Below are 13,028 nucleotides of genomic sequence, written 5' to 3'. Positions count from 1 at the left end.
GAGAATGGGTGCTCCGGGCTGTCTCCGATGATGGAACTGGCCATCATGTCCCACTGGTCAGCCACCACATACCTCAAGTCGGGCAGCCCTGACTAGTAAAGTGCAGACCCGCCATGACCCAACTCCTTCAATAGGTGTTTGGAGTTAGAGCCCTTGCTGGATGGAATCCTTCGCACCAGGCGAACAAATGAAACACAAACCAAGAGATGTCAACTCTTCCACTGGCAAGCAGGAACATGAGGACCATGTGCACAGGACTAAGAGAAAACTTGCAGCTGGCCGATAATGCTTGCAAGACAGCTGTGATTGACATGGAACTCGGCAGGCTGAACATGGAGAACCTTTCCCCACAGAACACAGGTTCTCCGAGAGCACATCACTGAAAGAAAAACCATTAAATGCTCATCTGGCAGTGGAAGGGTTCAGAGGAAACGTGTGAGTACGGTGTAAGCTTCATTGTAAGGAATTTGCTACTCTCGATGATAAACCCACCATGTCTCCATCCGCCTCTCAACTCAAACAGGACCAGTTAACCTCAGGCGTATCCATGATCCAATGCTGTGGTCCACGACAGAAGCAAAAGATCCAGTTCTAGAAAGGATTTGATACAGTTATCAACAGAATTCCTAAGTCATATCAGATTTACCTACTGGGGGATTTCAAAGGAAGAGTGATGGAAACTCATAGCATGGCCCTGCTACCTCAGACTGATAAATTCTAATGGACAGAGCCAACAGTACTTGGTTTTTTCCACTACCATGAGCCTTTTGTGATGAATGCCTTCTTCCAGAACAAACCATGCCACAAGATGTCCTGGAGATATCCAAGATTGGCTGGACCTGATCTTCACCAGATATGACTCTGACCTGCATTCTCAATACGTGCAACTAACTACTATAGTGATGACCATCATAACGATCATTCCCTGGTGTGCACTAGGGTGAGGATGCACCCCTTGAGGTTTTCTCGCTCAAAGCATAAATGCCACCCATGTATCAACGTCAGCTGCACTGCTTACCCAGATAAAAACCAACGTTGCGTGACTCAATTAAATAGCCGCTCTCCTGCATTCCCACTGTAATGAAACCCTTGGCTTCAAAGCCTGAATTTTTTTAGACTTTCTAATTGAAAAGGGAAAAGGAAACTGAGAAAGGAATCCAATTCTTCCAGTTTTTTTTTTTATTAAATATTTTATTGAAAATTTTTGGTCAACCAACACAGTACATTGTGCATCCTTTACACAATATTATAACAACACAAATAACAATGACCTATTTTATAAACAAAAAATGAATAAATAATAAATAACAAAAATGAAAACTAGCCCTAATTGGCAACTGCCTTGTCACAAGTAACACTCTCCAAAAATATAATTTAACAGTCCAATATATAATTATCTGTAGCAACGACCTATACATACTATACAGTATATATTAACAACCCTGAGAGTCCTTCTGGTTCCTCCTCCCCCCCCCCCTTAGGACGAACTTAATCCGCTCTAGCTTTATAAACCCCGCCATGTCATTTATCCAGGTCTCCACCCCCGGGGGCTTGGCTTCTTTCCACATTAGCAATATCCTGCGCCGGGCTACTAGGGACGCAAAGGCCAAAACATCGGCCTCTCTCGCCTCCTGCACTCCCGGCTCTTGTGCAACCCCAAATATAGCCAACCCCCAGCTTGGTTCGACCCGGACTCCTACTACTTTTGAAAGCACCTTTGTCACCCCCATCCAAAACCACTGTAGTGCCGGGCATGACCAAAACATATGGGTATGATTCGCTGGGCTTCTCGAGCACAGCCCCTCCTCGATCTCCTCCCCCAGCTCTTCTTCCCATTTCCCTTTTACTTCATCTACCATAGTCTCCCCTTCGTCCCTCATTTCCCTATATATATCTGACACCTTACCATCCCCCACCCATGTCTTTGAGATCACTCTGTCCTGCACCTCTTGTGTCGGGAGCTGCGGGAATTCCCTCACCTGTTGCCTCGCAAAAGCCCTCAGTTGCATATACCTGAATGCATTCCCTTGGGGCAACCCATATTTCTCGGTCAGCGCTCCCAGACTCGCAAACTTCCCATCCACAAACAGATCTTTCAGTTGCGTTATTCCTGCTCTTTGCCACATTCCATATCCCCCATCCATTCCCCCCGGGGCAAACCTATGGTTGTTTCTTATCGGGGACCCCCCCAAGGCTCCAGTCTTTCCCCTATGCCGTCTCCACTGTCCCCAAATCTTCAGTGTAGCCACCACCACCGGGCTTGTGGTGTAGTTCCTCGGTGAGAACGGCAATGGGGCTGTCACCATAGCCTGTAGGCTAGTCCCCCTACAGGACGCCCTCTCTAATCTCTTCCACGCCGCTCCCTCCTCCTCTCCCATCCACTTACTCACCATTGAAATATTAGCGGCCCAATAATACTCACTTAGGCTCGGTAGTGCCAGCCCCCCCCTATCCCTGCTACGCTGTAAGAATCCCTTCCTCACTCTCGGGGTCTTCCCGGCCCACACAAAACCCATGATGCTCTTTTCAATCCTTTTAAAAAAAGCCTTCGTGATCACCACCGGGAGGCACTGAAACACAAAGAGGAATCTCGGGAGGACCACCATCTTAACCGCCTGCACCCTCCCTGCCATTGACAGGGATACCATATCCCATCTCTTGAAATCCTCCTCCATCTGTTCCACCAACCGCGTTAAATTTAACCGATGCAATGTGCCCCAATTCTTAGCTATCTGGATCCCCAGGTAACGAAAGTCCCTTGTTACCTTCCTCAACGGTAGGTCCTCTATTTCTCTACTCTGCTCCCCTGGATGCACCACAAACAACTCACTTTTCCCCATGTTCAATTTATACCCTGAAAAATCCCCAAACTCCCCAAGTATCCGCATTATTTCTGGCATCCCCTCCGCCGGGTCCGCCACGTATAGTAGCAAATCGTCCGCATACAAAGATACCCGGTGCTCTTCTCCTCCCCTAAGTACTCCCCTCCACTTCTTGGAACACCTCAACGCTATCGCCAGGGGCTCAATCGCCAGTGCAAACAATAATGGGGACAGAGGGCATCCCTGCCTTGTCCCTCTATGGAGCCGAAAATATGCAGATCCCCGTCCATTCGTGACCACGCTTGCCACTGGGGCCCTATACAACAGCTGCACCCATCTAACATACCCCTCTCCAAAACCAAATCTCCTCAACACCTCCCACAAATAATCCCACTCCACTCTATCAAATGCTTTCTCGGCATCCATCGCCACTACTATCTCCGTTTCTCCCTCTGGTGGGGCCATCATCATTACCCCTAACAACCTCCGTATATTCGTGTTCAGCTGTCTCCCCTTCACAAACCCAGTTTGGTCCTCGTGGACCACCCCCGGGACACATTCCTCTATTCTCATTGCCATTACCTTGGCCAGGACCTTGGCATCTACATTTAGGAGGGAAATAGGTCTATAGGACCCGCATTGTAGCGGGTCCTTTTCCTTCTTTAAGAGAAGCGATATCGTTGCTTCAGACATAGTCGGGGGCAGTTGTCCCCTTTCTTTTGCCTCATTAAAGGTCCTCGCCAGTACCGGGGCGAGCAAGTCCACATATTTTCTATAGAATTCGATTGGGAATCCATCCGGTCCCGGGGCCTTTCCCGCCTGCATGCTCCTAATTCCTTTCACCACTTCTTCTACCTCGATCTGTGCTCCCAGTCCCACCCTTTCCTGCTCTTCCACCTTGGGAAATTCCAGCCGATCCAAGAAGCCCATCATTCTCTCCCTCCCATCCGGGGGTTGAGCTTCATATAATTTTTTATAAAATGTCTTGAACACTCCATTCACTCTCTCCGCTCCCCGCTCCATCTCTCCTTCCTCATCCCTCACTCCCCCTATTTCCCTCGCTGCTCCCCTTTTCCTCAATTGGTGTGCCAGCAACCTGCTCGCCTTCTCCCCATATTCGTACTGTACACCCTGTGCCTTCCTCCATTGTGCCTCTGCAGTGCCTGTAGTCAGCAAGTCAAATTCTACATGTAGCCTTTGCCTTTCCCTGTACAGTCCCTCCTCTGGTGCTTCCGCATATTGTCTGTCCACCCTCAAAAGTTCTTGCAGCAACCGCTCCCGTTCCTTACTCTCCTGCTTCCCTTTATGTGCCCTTATTGATATCAGCTCCCCTCTAACCACCGCCTTCAACGCCTCCCAGACCACTCCCACCTGGACCTCCCCATTATCATTGAGTTCCAAGTACTTTTCAATGCACCCCCTCACCCTGAGACACACACCCTCATCTGCCATTAGTCCCATGTCCATTCTCCAGGGTGGGCGCCCTCCTGTTTCCTCCCCTATCTCCAAGTCCACCCAGTGTGGAGCGTGATCCGAAATGGCTATAGCCGTATACTCCGTTCCCCTTACCTTCGGGATCAATGCCCTACCCAGCACAAAAAAGTCTATTCGCGAGTAGACTTTATGGACATAGGAGAAAAACGAGAACTCCTTACTCCTAGGTCTGCTAAATCTCCACGGGTCTACACCTCCCATCTGCTCCATAAAATCTTTAAGTACCTTGGCTGCTGCCGGCCTCCTTCCAGTCCTGGACTTCGACCTATCCAGCCCTGGTTCCAACACCGTATTAAAATCTCCCCCCATTATCAGCTTTCCCATCTCTAGGTCCGCAATGCGTCCTAGCATCCGCCTCATAAAATTGGCATCATCCCAGTTCGGGGCATATACGTTTACCAAAACCACCGTCTCCCCCTATAGTTTGCCACTCACCATCACGTATCTGTCCCCGTTATCCGCCACTATAGTCTTTGCCTCGAACATTACCCGCTTCCCCACTAATATAGCCACCCCCTGTTTTTCACATCTAGCCCCGAATGGAACACCTGCCCCACCCATCCTTTGCGTAGCCTAACCTGGTCTATCAGTTTCAGGTGCGTTTCCTGTAACATAACCACATCTGCCTTAAGTTTCTTAAGGTGTGCGAGTACCCGTGCCCTCTTTATCGGCCCGTTCAGCCCTCTCACGTTCCACGTGATCAGCTGAGTTGGGGGGCTTCCTACCCCCCCCCCCCCTTGTCGATTAGCCATCACCTTTTTCCAGCTCCTCACCCGGTTCCCACGCAGCTGTATCTCCCCCAGGCGGTGCCCCCCCGCCCATCCTCTCCCATACCAGCTCCCCCCTCTCCCCAGCAGCAGCAACCCAGTAATTCCCCCCTCCCACCCCCCCCCCCCCGCTAGATCCCCCGCTAGCGTAATTACTCCCCCCATGTTGCTCCCAGAAGTCAGCAAACTCTGGCTGACCTCGGCTTCCCCCGTGACCTCGGCTCGCACCGTGCGACGCCCCCTCCTTCCTGCTTCTCTATTCCCGCCATGATTATCATAGCGCGGGAACCAAGCCCGCGCTTCTCCCTTGGCCCCGCCCCCAATGGCCAACGCCCCATCTCCTCCACCTCCCCTCCTCCCCCCATCACCACCTGTGGGAGAGAGAAAAGTTACCACATCGCAGGATTAGTACATAAAACCCCTCTTTGCCCCCCACATTCGCCCCACCACTTTGTTCGAACGTTCTTTTTAATAACCCGCTCATCCCAGTTTTTCTTCCACAATAAAAGTCCACGCTTCATCCGCCGTCTCAAAGTAGTGGTGCCTCCCTCGATATGTGACCCACAGTCTTGCCGGTTGCAGCATTCCAAATTTTATCTTCTTTTTATGAAGCACCGCCTTGGCCCGATTAAAGCTCGCCCTCCTTCTCGCCACCTCCGCACTCCAGTCTTCATAAACGCGGATCACCGCGTTCTCCCATTTACTGCTCCGAGTTTTCTTCGCCCATCTAAGGACCATTTCTCTATCCTTAAACCGGAGGAATCTCACCACTATGGCTCTGGAAATTTCTCCTGCTCTCGGTCCTCGCGCCATCACTCGGTATGCTCCCTCCACCTCCAACGGACCCGCCGGGGCCTCCGCTCCCATTAACGAGTGCAGCATCGTGCTCACATATGCCCCGACGTCCGCTCCCTCCACACCTTCAGGAAGACCAAGAATCCTCAGGTTGTTCCTCCTTGCGTTGTTTTCCAGTGCCTCCAACCTTTCCACACATCGTTTCTGATGGGCCTCCTGCGTCTCCGTCTTCACCACCAGGCCCTGTATATCGTCCTCATTCTCGGCTGCCTTTGCCTTCACGACCCGAAGCTCCCGCTCCTGGGTCTTTTGTTCCTCCTTTTGCCCTTCGATCGCCTGTAGTATCGGGGCCAACAGCTCTTTCTTCATTTCCTTTTTGATCTCTTCCACACAGCATTTCAAGAACTCTTGTTGTTCAGGGCCCCATGTTAAACTGCCACCTTCCGACGCCATCTTGGTTTTTGCTCGCCTTCCTTGCCGCTGTTCTAAAGGATCCATTGCAATCTGGCCACTCTCTCCTCCTTTTTCCATCCGTATCCAGGGGGGATTCCCTTCTGGTTTACCGCACAGTGTTTTTAGCCGTCAAAATTGCCGTTGGGGCTCCTATCAAGAGCCCAAAAGTCCGTTTCACAGGGAGCTGCCGAAACGTGCGACTCAGCTGGTCATCGCCGCACCGGGAAGTCCAATTCTTCCAGTTTTTAAGGAAACTGAAACTGAGATTGGAAACCAAAACTCTTGGGGAGATTGAAGCTGGTTGAAACCGTATGAAAAGGACACAGAGCCATCAGAGCTTAGCTGATGATTCCAGTGCTTGGGATTCTTTGTCAGGAAGACAGAGGATGCGATTTAACGGAAATGAAACAGAGTCCTATGTTGGCCGCGTTTAGCCAGGTGTTTCCCGGCGCTTGCAGCGTCAAGAACGACCCCGCTATTAAATGGGCCTCTGCTTCATTTCGGGACCCCAGTGAGGAACTCCCCTCCAAGGCTGCACTTCGTCCCATTTCCTGCACTAACGAGCGCCACTCGCCAGTGCAGGAACAAAATGGTGCCCCGATCTCTGAACTCTCCACTGCGGCCTCTAGACCCCCCCCCCCCCCGCCATCCCCAACGCCCATATGTAGCACTGAGATGGTCCTCGAGCCCCCGTATCCCACCTCATAAGGGCAGGGCACGCCTGGGCCTGATCCTCGGTGCAACCCGAGCACTGCTAACCTGGCACCCTGGAAGTGCCAGGGTGGCAGGGCCATGGTGCCCAAGTGGCATGGAGGGTGTCGGGGTACCACCCTGCCCAGAGCAGAACTATCAGGCGCCCCCAATTGCCTGGGAGAACCCATTCAATGTCCAATTTATAACTTATCATCAACTGTAATTTGCCTGTTAATTCATGTTTTACCTGTGTTGATCCTGTGTTTTAGAGTTTAGATGGATACCCAAGATAGTATTCAGTGTTTACTTTGTTCGACTCTTGTATAATAAAAATTATTTTGTTTACTCTGTGGAATCTTGTGGCTTCATTCTTTTGAGTAAATAATTGGGAATAATTTTTTTTTAAAGTTACAGGTCTCGACCGAGATCGTAGCGTTGGGTGGCATTTTCAGCACCCCCACCCATGTACACACCCTGCGGGTGTGTTTTGCCACAGCGGAAGTGGCCTACCATTGGCTGGCAGCAGGACCTTCCAGTCCCGCGCTGTCAATGGGTTTTCCCTTTGTTCTCACCCTTCGTTACCAGGGAACCCACAGCGGGATTCGGCATCAGCGGGACCAGAAGACCCGCTGGTGGGAACAGCCGGACATTCCTGCCCATAGAGTGCAGAAATGAAATGGATCAGAATTCTGGACACTATCTAACAATAACACTCTTTCAATATAAGGGAAATGAGTGCAGACGAATGCTGACTGGATCAAGGCTAATGTCACTGTGATGGAACCCATCTTTGAAGCCAAGTAATCCACTTTCATTAATTACAAGAGAGATTGGTGCAAGGAAACTGAATGCATTAACATCCACTCAAAATAAATTCCAATGGACTGCCAGATGGCACGCCAACGATTACTGACTACAATTTTGTCAGAATATCCAGATGTCCTTCAACACAGGGAATGTAAGGGATATTATGAAGACGTCAAAAAGGCAACGGGGTCTATCAACAATTCATCACCCACTGCAGTAAACAATTGGAGGCACATGCGGAACACTACTTTGAGTTGTACTCTAGGGAGAATACTATTGCTGAGAAAGCTCTCGACCATTGGTGGACCTCATGTGGCCCATCAGGGTTCTGAGTGTAGCCCACGAGACATTCTGCTGACTCTTGCCCACGTGCAGAGTTGCCACATTCCGCTGGCTTCTGGTGGAGCTTAGAGCCCTTGCTGGATGGAATCCTTCGCACCAGGCGAACAAATGAAACACAAACCAAGAGATGTCAACTCTTCCATTGGCAAGCAGGATCATGAGGACCATGCGCACAGGACTAAGAGAAAACTTGCAGCTGGCCGATGATGTATGCAAGACAGCTGTGACTGACATGGAACTCGGCAGGCTGAACATGGAGAACCTTTCCCCACAGAACACAGGTTCTCCGAGAGCACATCACTGAAAGAAAAAACATTTTTCTTCCGTATTTCTTCCGACCGGTACAGCTGAAGTGATGCGCATATAAAGCAAAGGCATGTGATGTGAGGTGTGTACCTTGGCGGTGAGAGCCGTGCGCTCCATTTGTATCAAATTAAAGCATGAATATTTCTTTTGTTTTTACCATTTGAACTCGGTGACAGTTCTATTTATATATGAATGATTAAGCAGTTTCTATAACTCGTTCTGAAATATTTGGCATGCATCAGTTGTATTCAATCTTATTCACAGGGTCATGGTTAGTGAACATGCCAATTTCAATCCCACTGAGATGAAGGAGGGCCAATTCATGTGGTCCATTCACTAGCCTAGGTTGCCTATCACTGCTCTAGACACGATAGAAAGCCTGCCTGTCATAAACTCAACGTGTCGGAGTTGAGCAAAGCTATTGCCTCGCTTGCCATAGGCAAAGCTCCGAGTACAGATGCTACACCACCTGAACTCATCATGCAGAGGAGTCTGGCATTCCAGCAGCATCTGCGCAAACCTCACTGCCTCTGTTGGAGGGAGGGAGGGAGCAGTGCCTCAGAATATGTGGGATGCAAAGATTGTGACCATGTGCAAGAACAAATGTAACTGCAGTGATTACAAAAACTATCAAGGCATCGCCCTGCTGAGCACTTTCTTGTGTTGCCCTTGTCAGATTGCAGATCCTGGCAGAATGCATCATTCCCAAATCCCAGTGTGGTTTCAAAACTGGAAGATCAACAGTTGACATGATCTTCTCAGTCCAGCAGCTGCAAGAGAAATGCAGTGAATAAAGGAACCCACTATATATTGTCTTCATCAGTCTCATCAAGGTGTTCAACCATGTGAGCAGAAGGGGTCTATTAAAGCAGCTGGAGAAAACTGGCTGCCTGCTGAAGCTGCTCAACCGTGATCGCCTCTTTCCATGTCAACATGACGGATAAGGTCAGCTGTGACAGTGCAACAGCGGAAATCTTTGAGATCCGCAGTGAGGTCAAACAGAGTTGTGTTCTGGCACTGACACCCTGGTATATTCCTTTCTTTCCTGCTGTCATATGCCTTCATGTCATCTACAAAGAGGGTGCCTACTTACGTAGATACATAGAAGCAGGAGCAGAAGGAGGCCTTTTGGCCCTTCGAGCCTGCTCCACCATTCATAGATTATCATAGAATTTACAGTGCAGAAGGAGGCCATTCAGCCCATCGAGTCTGCACCAGCTCTTGGCAAGAGCACCCTACCCAAGGTCAACACCGCCACCCTATCCCCATAACCCAGTAACCCCATCCAACACTAAGGGCAATTTTGGACAATAAGGGCAATTTATCATGGCCAATCCACCTAACCCGCACATCTTTGGACTGTGGGAGGAAACCGGAGCACCCGGAGGAAACCCACGCACACACGGGGAGGATGTGCAGACTCCGCACAGACAGTGACCCAAGCTGGAATCGAACCTGGGACCCTGGAGCTGTGAAGCAATTGTGCTATCCACAAGGCTACCGTGCTGCCCCTTTCATCACGGTCATGGCGGATCATCCAACTCAATAGCCTAATCCTGCTTTCTCCCCATAGCCTTTGATCCCATTCTCCCCAAGGGCTATATCCAGTTGCCTCTTGAATATATTCAAAGTTTTAGCATCAACTACATCCTGTGGTAATGAATTCCACAGGCTCATCAGTCTTTGTGTGAATAAATGTCTCCTTATCTCTGTCCGAAATGGTTTACCCTGAATCCTCAGGCTGTGACCCCTGGTTCTGGACACACCCATCATTGGTAACATCTTCCCTGCATCTACCCTGTCTAGTCCTGTTAGAATTTTATAAGTCCCTATGAGATCCCTTCTCATTCTTCTGAACTCCAGCGAGAACAATCCCAACCTAGTCAATCTCTCCTCATATGATAATCCCGCCATCCCTGGAATCAGTCTGGTGAACCTTCGCTGCACTCCCTTGAGAGCAAGAACATCCTTCCTCAGAGAAGGAGACCAAAACAGCACGCAATACTCCAAATGTGGCCTCACCAAGGCCCTGTACAATTGTAGCAACACATCCCTGCTTCTATACACGAAACCTCTCGCAATGAAGGCCAACATACCATTAGCCTTCTTTACCGCCTGCTGCACCTGCATGCTTACCTTCAGCGAATGGTGCACAAGGACACCCAGGACCTGCTGCACACTCCCCTCTCCCAATTTACAGCCATTAAGGTAGTAATCTTCCTGCCTTCCTGTTTTTGCTTCCAAAATGAATAACCTCACACTTATCCAAATGATACTGCATCTGCCATTGATTTGCCCACTCGCCCAACCTGTCCAGATCTTGCTGTAGGATCCCTTCATCCTCGTCACAATTCACCCTCACACCTAATTTGGTATCATCTGCAAACTTTGAAATGTTACATTTTGTTCCCTCATCCAAATCATTGATATATATTGTGAATAGCTGGGGTCCCAGCACCGATCCCTGTGGTACCCCACTGGTTATTGCCTGCCAATTTGAAAAGGACCCATTAATCCCTACTGTTTGTTTCCTCGTTGCCAACCAATTTTCTATCCACCTCAATACATTTCCCCCAATCCCATGCGCTTTCATTTTGCACAATAATCTCTTATGCGCGACTTTGTCAAACGCCTTCTGAAAGACAAATATACCACATTGACTGGCTCCCCCTTGCCACTGTACCGGTTACCTCTTCAAAGAATTCCAGCAGATTTGTCAAGCATGATTTTCCCTTCATAAATCCATGCTATCTCTGACTGATCCTGCCACTGCTTTCTAAATGTTCAGCTACAAAGTCCTTGATAAGTGATTCAAGCATTTTCCCCACTACTGATGTTAGGCCTTTTGGTCTATAATTCCCTGCTTTCACTCTACCTCCCTTTTTGAATATCGGATTGACGTGAGCTACCCTCCAATCTGCAGGGACAGTTCCAGGGTCTATAGAACCCCGGAAGATGACCACCAATGCATCCACTATTTCCAGAGTCACTTCCTTAAGCACTCTGGGATGCAGATTCTCAGGCCCTGGGGATTTATCCGCCTTCAACCCCATCAGTTTTCCCAGCACCATTTCTCTACTAATACCAAAGCTATTCAACCTTGTTCACCTGCGATCCAAGATAAAGATATTGCAAATCCTCATCAGAGAGTCGCTCTATGCTGATGATGATGCACTAACATTCCATACTGAGGAACACCTACAGCGATAAACCTGTAAAGAGTCTGGTTTGACCATCACGTCAGGAAGACAAATGTCATGGTCCAAGATGTTACCACATTACCATCTAATAGCATTGACAATGTGATGCAGGACGTGGTTGTTACCTTCACATATCTATGCTGCACAATCACCAGCAATCTGTCACTTGAAGCAAAAATCAACATGCACTTTGCAAAAGCTGTAGCTGTTATGTCCAAGCTGTTTAAGAGTGTAGAACAATATCAGCCTGACTGAGAACAGCAAACTGTTCCACCAAGCTTGCGTCCTCTAAAATATTGAGACCTGGACAATATATGCGAAGCAGGAGAAAAGGCTGAACAGTTTCCCCCTTCATGGTCTCAGGTGTAACCTTGACATCTCTTGTGCACAATCTTCCTCGGAACACTAAGGAAATTCTGCATGTCCACATTGACTCTTACCAATTTTTACAAATGTACCATAGAAAGCATCCTATCTGGCTGTATCACAGCCTGGTATGGCAACTGCTCGGCCCAATACCGTAAGAAACTTCAGGGAGTCGTGAACACAGCCCAGTCCATCACACAAACTCGCCTCCCATCCATTGACTCTGTGTACACCTCCCGCTGTCTTGGAAAAGCGGGCAACATTATCAAAGACGCCTCCCACCTGGGTTATTCTGTCTTTCAGCTTCTTCTATCGGGGAGGAGTTACAAAACTCTTACTCGCATTAACAGGTTCAAAATCACCTTCTTCCCCGCTGTTACCCGACTCCAGAATGACCCTCTTATGGACTGAACTGATCTCTTCACACATCTTTTCTATTGAGTAGTACTACACTCTATATGCTCACCCGATACCTGTACCTACGTATTTACATTGTGTATTCATGTATGTCCTATGTTTTTTTTTCATGTATGGAACGATCTGCCTGGACTATACGCAGAACAATACTTTTCACTGTACCTCGGTACACGTGACAATTAATCAAATAAATAAATAAATAAAATCTTGGCAGGCCAAGGTCACCCCTCAAAGGTCCTGGAGCATGCTAATCCAATTAGCATATACTTATTGCTAAGTCAACATCTGCACTAGCTCAACGATGTTCATTGGGAAAGACCTTTGATACGGTGAATTGACCACGGGGTCATGATCACTGGGCATTCCCACATCCGCTACAAGAACAGCTGCAAGTGAGTTATGAAAATGATGGGCATTGACATTGACAACTGGAAGACAGTCACCGACGGCCATGGTCTCTGGAGACTGACTGTTTTGGAGGGGAATCGGAAGTGCGGAGCAGAAACGTTAAGATCCACTGCCTGAAAATGAAATGAAATGAAAATCGCTTATTGTCACAAGTAGGC

General features: G+C 48.9%; 1 protein-coding gene across 2 annotated transcripts in view; it reads left to right on the top strand.

Moving 5' to 3' along the window:
- LOC140425478 (genetic suppressor element 1-like) overlaps positions 1-13,028 on the top strand; it is a 386,277-nt gene that overhangs the window by 359,741 nt on the left and 13,508 nt on the right. The window lies entirely within an intron of this gene.

Source organism: Scyliorhinus torazame, chromosome 6, assembly GCF_047496885.1.
Source record: "Scyliorhinus torazame isolate Kashiwa2021f chromosome 6, sScyTor2.1, whole genome shotgun sequence".
In the NCBI taxonomy this organism is placed as follows: Eukaryota; Metazoa; Chordata; class Chondrichthyes; order Carcharhiniformes; family Scyliorhinidae; genus Scyliorhinus; species Scyliorhinus torazame.
This window is presented reverse-complemented; position numbering and strand designations above follow the sequence as displayed.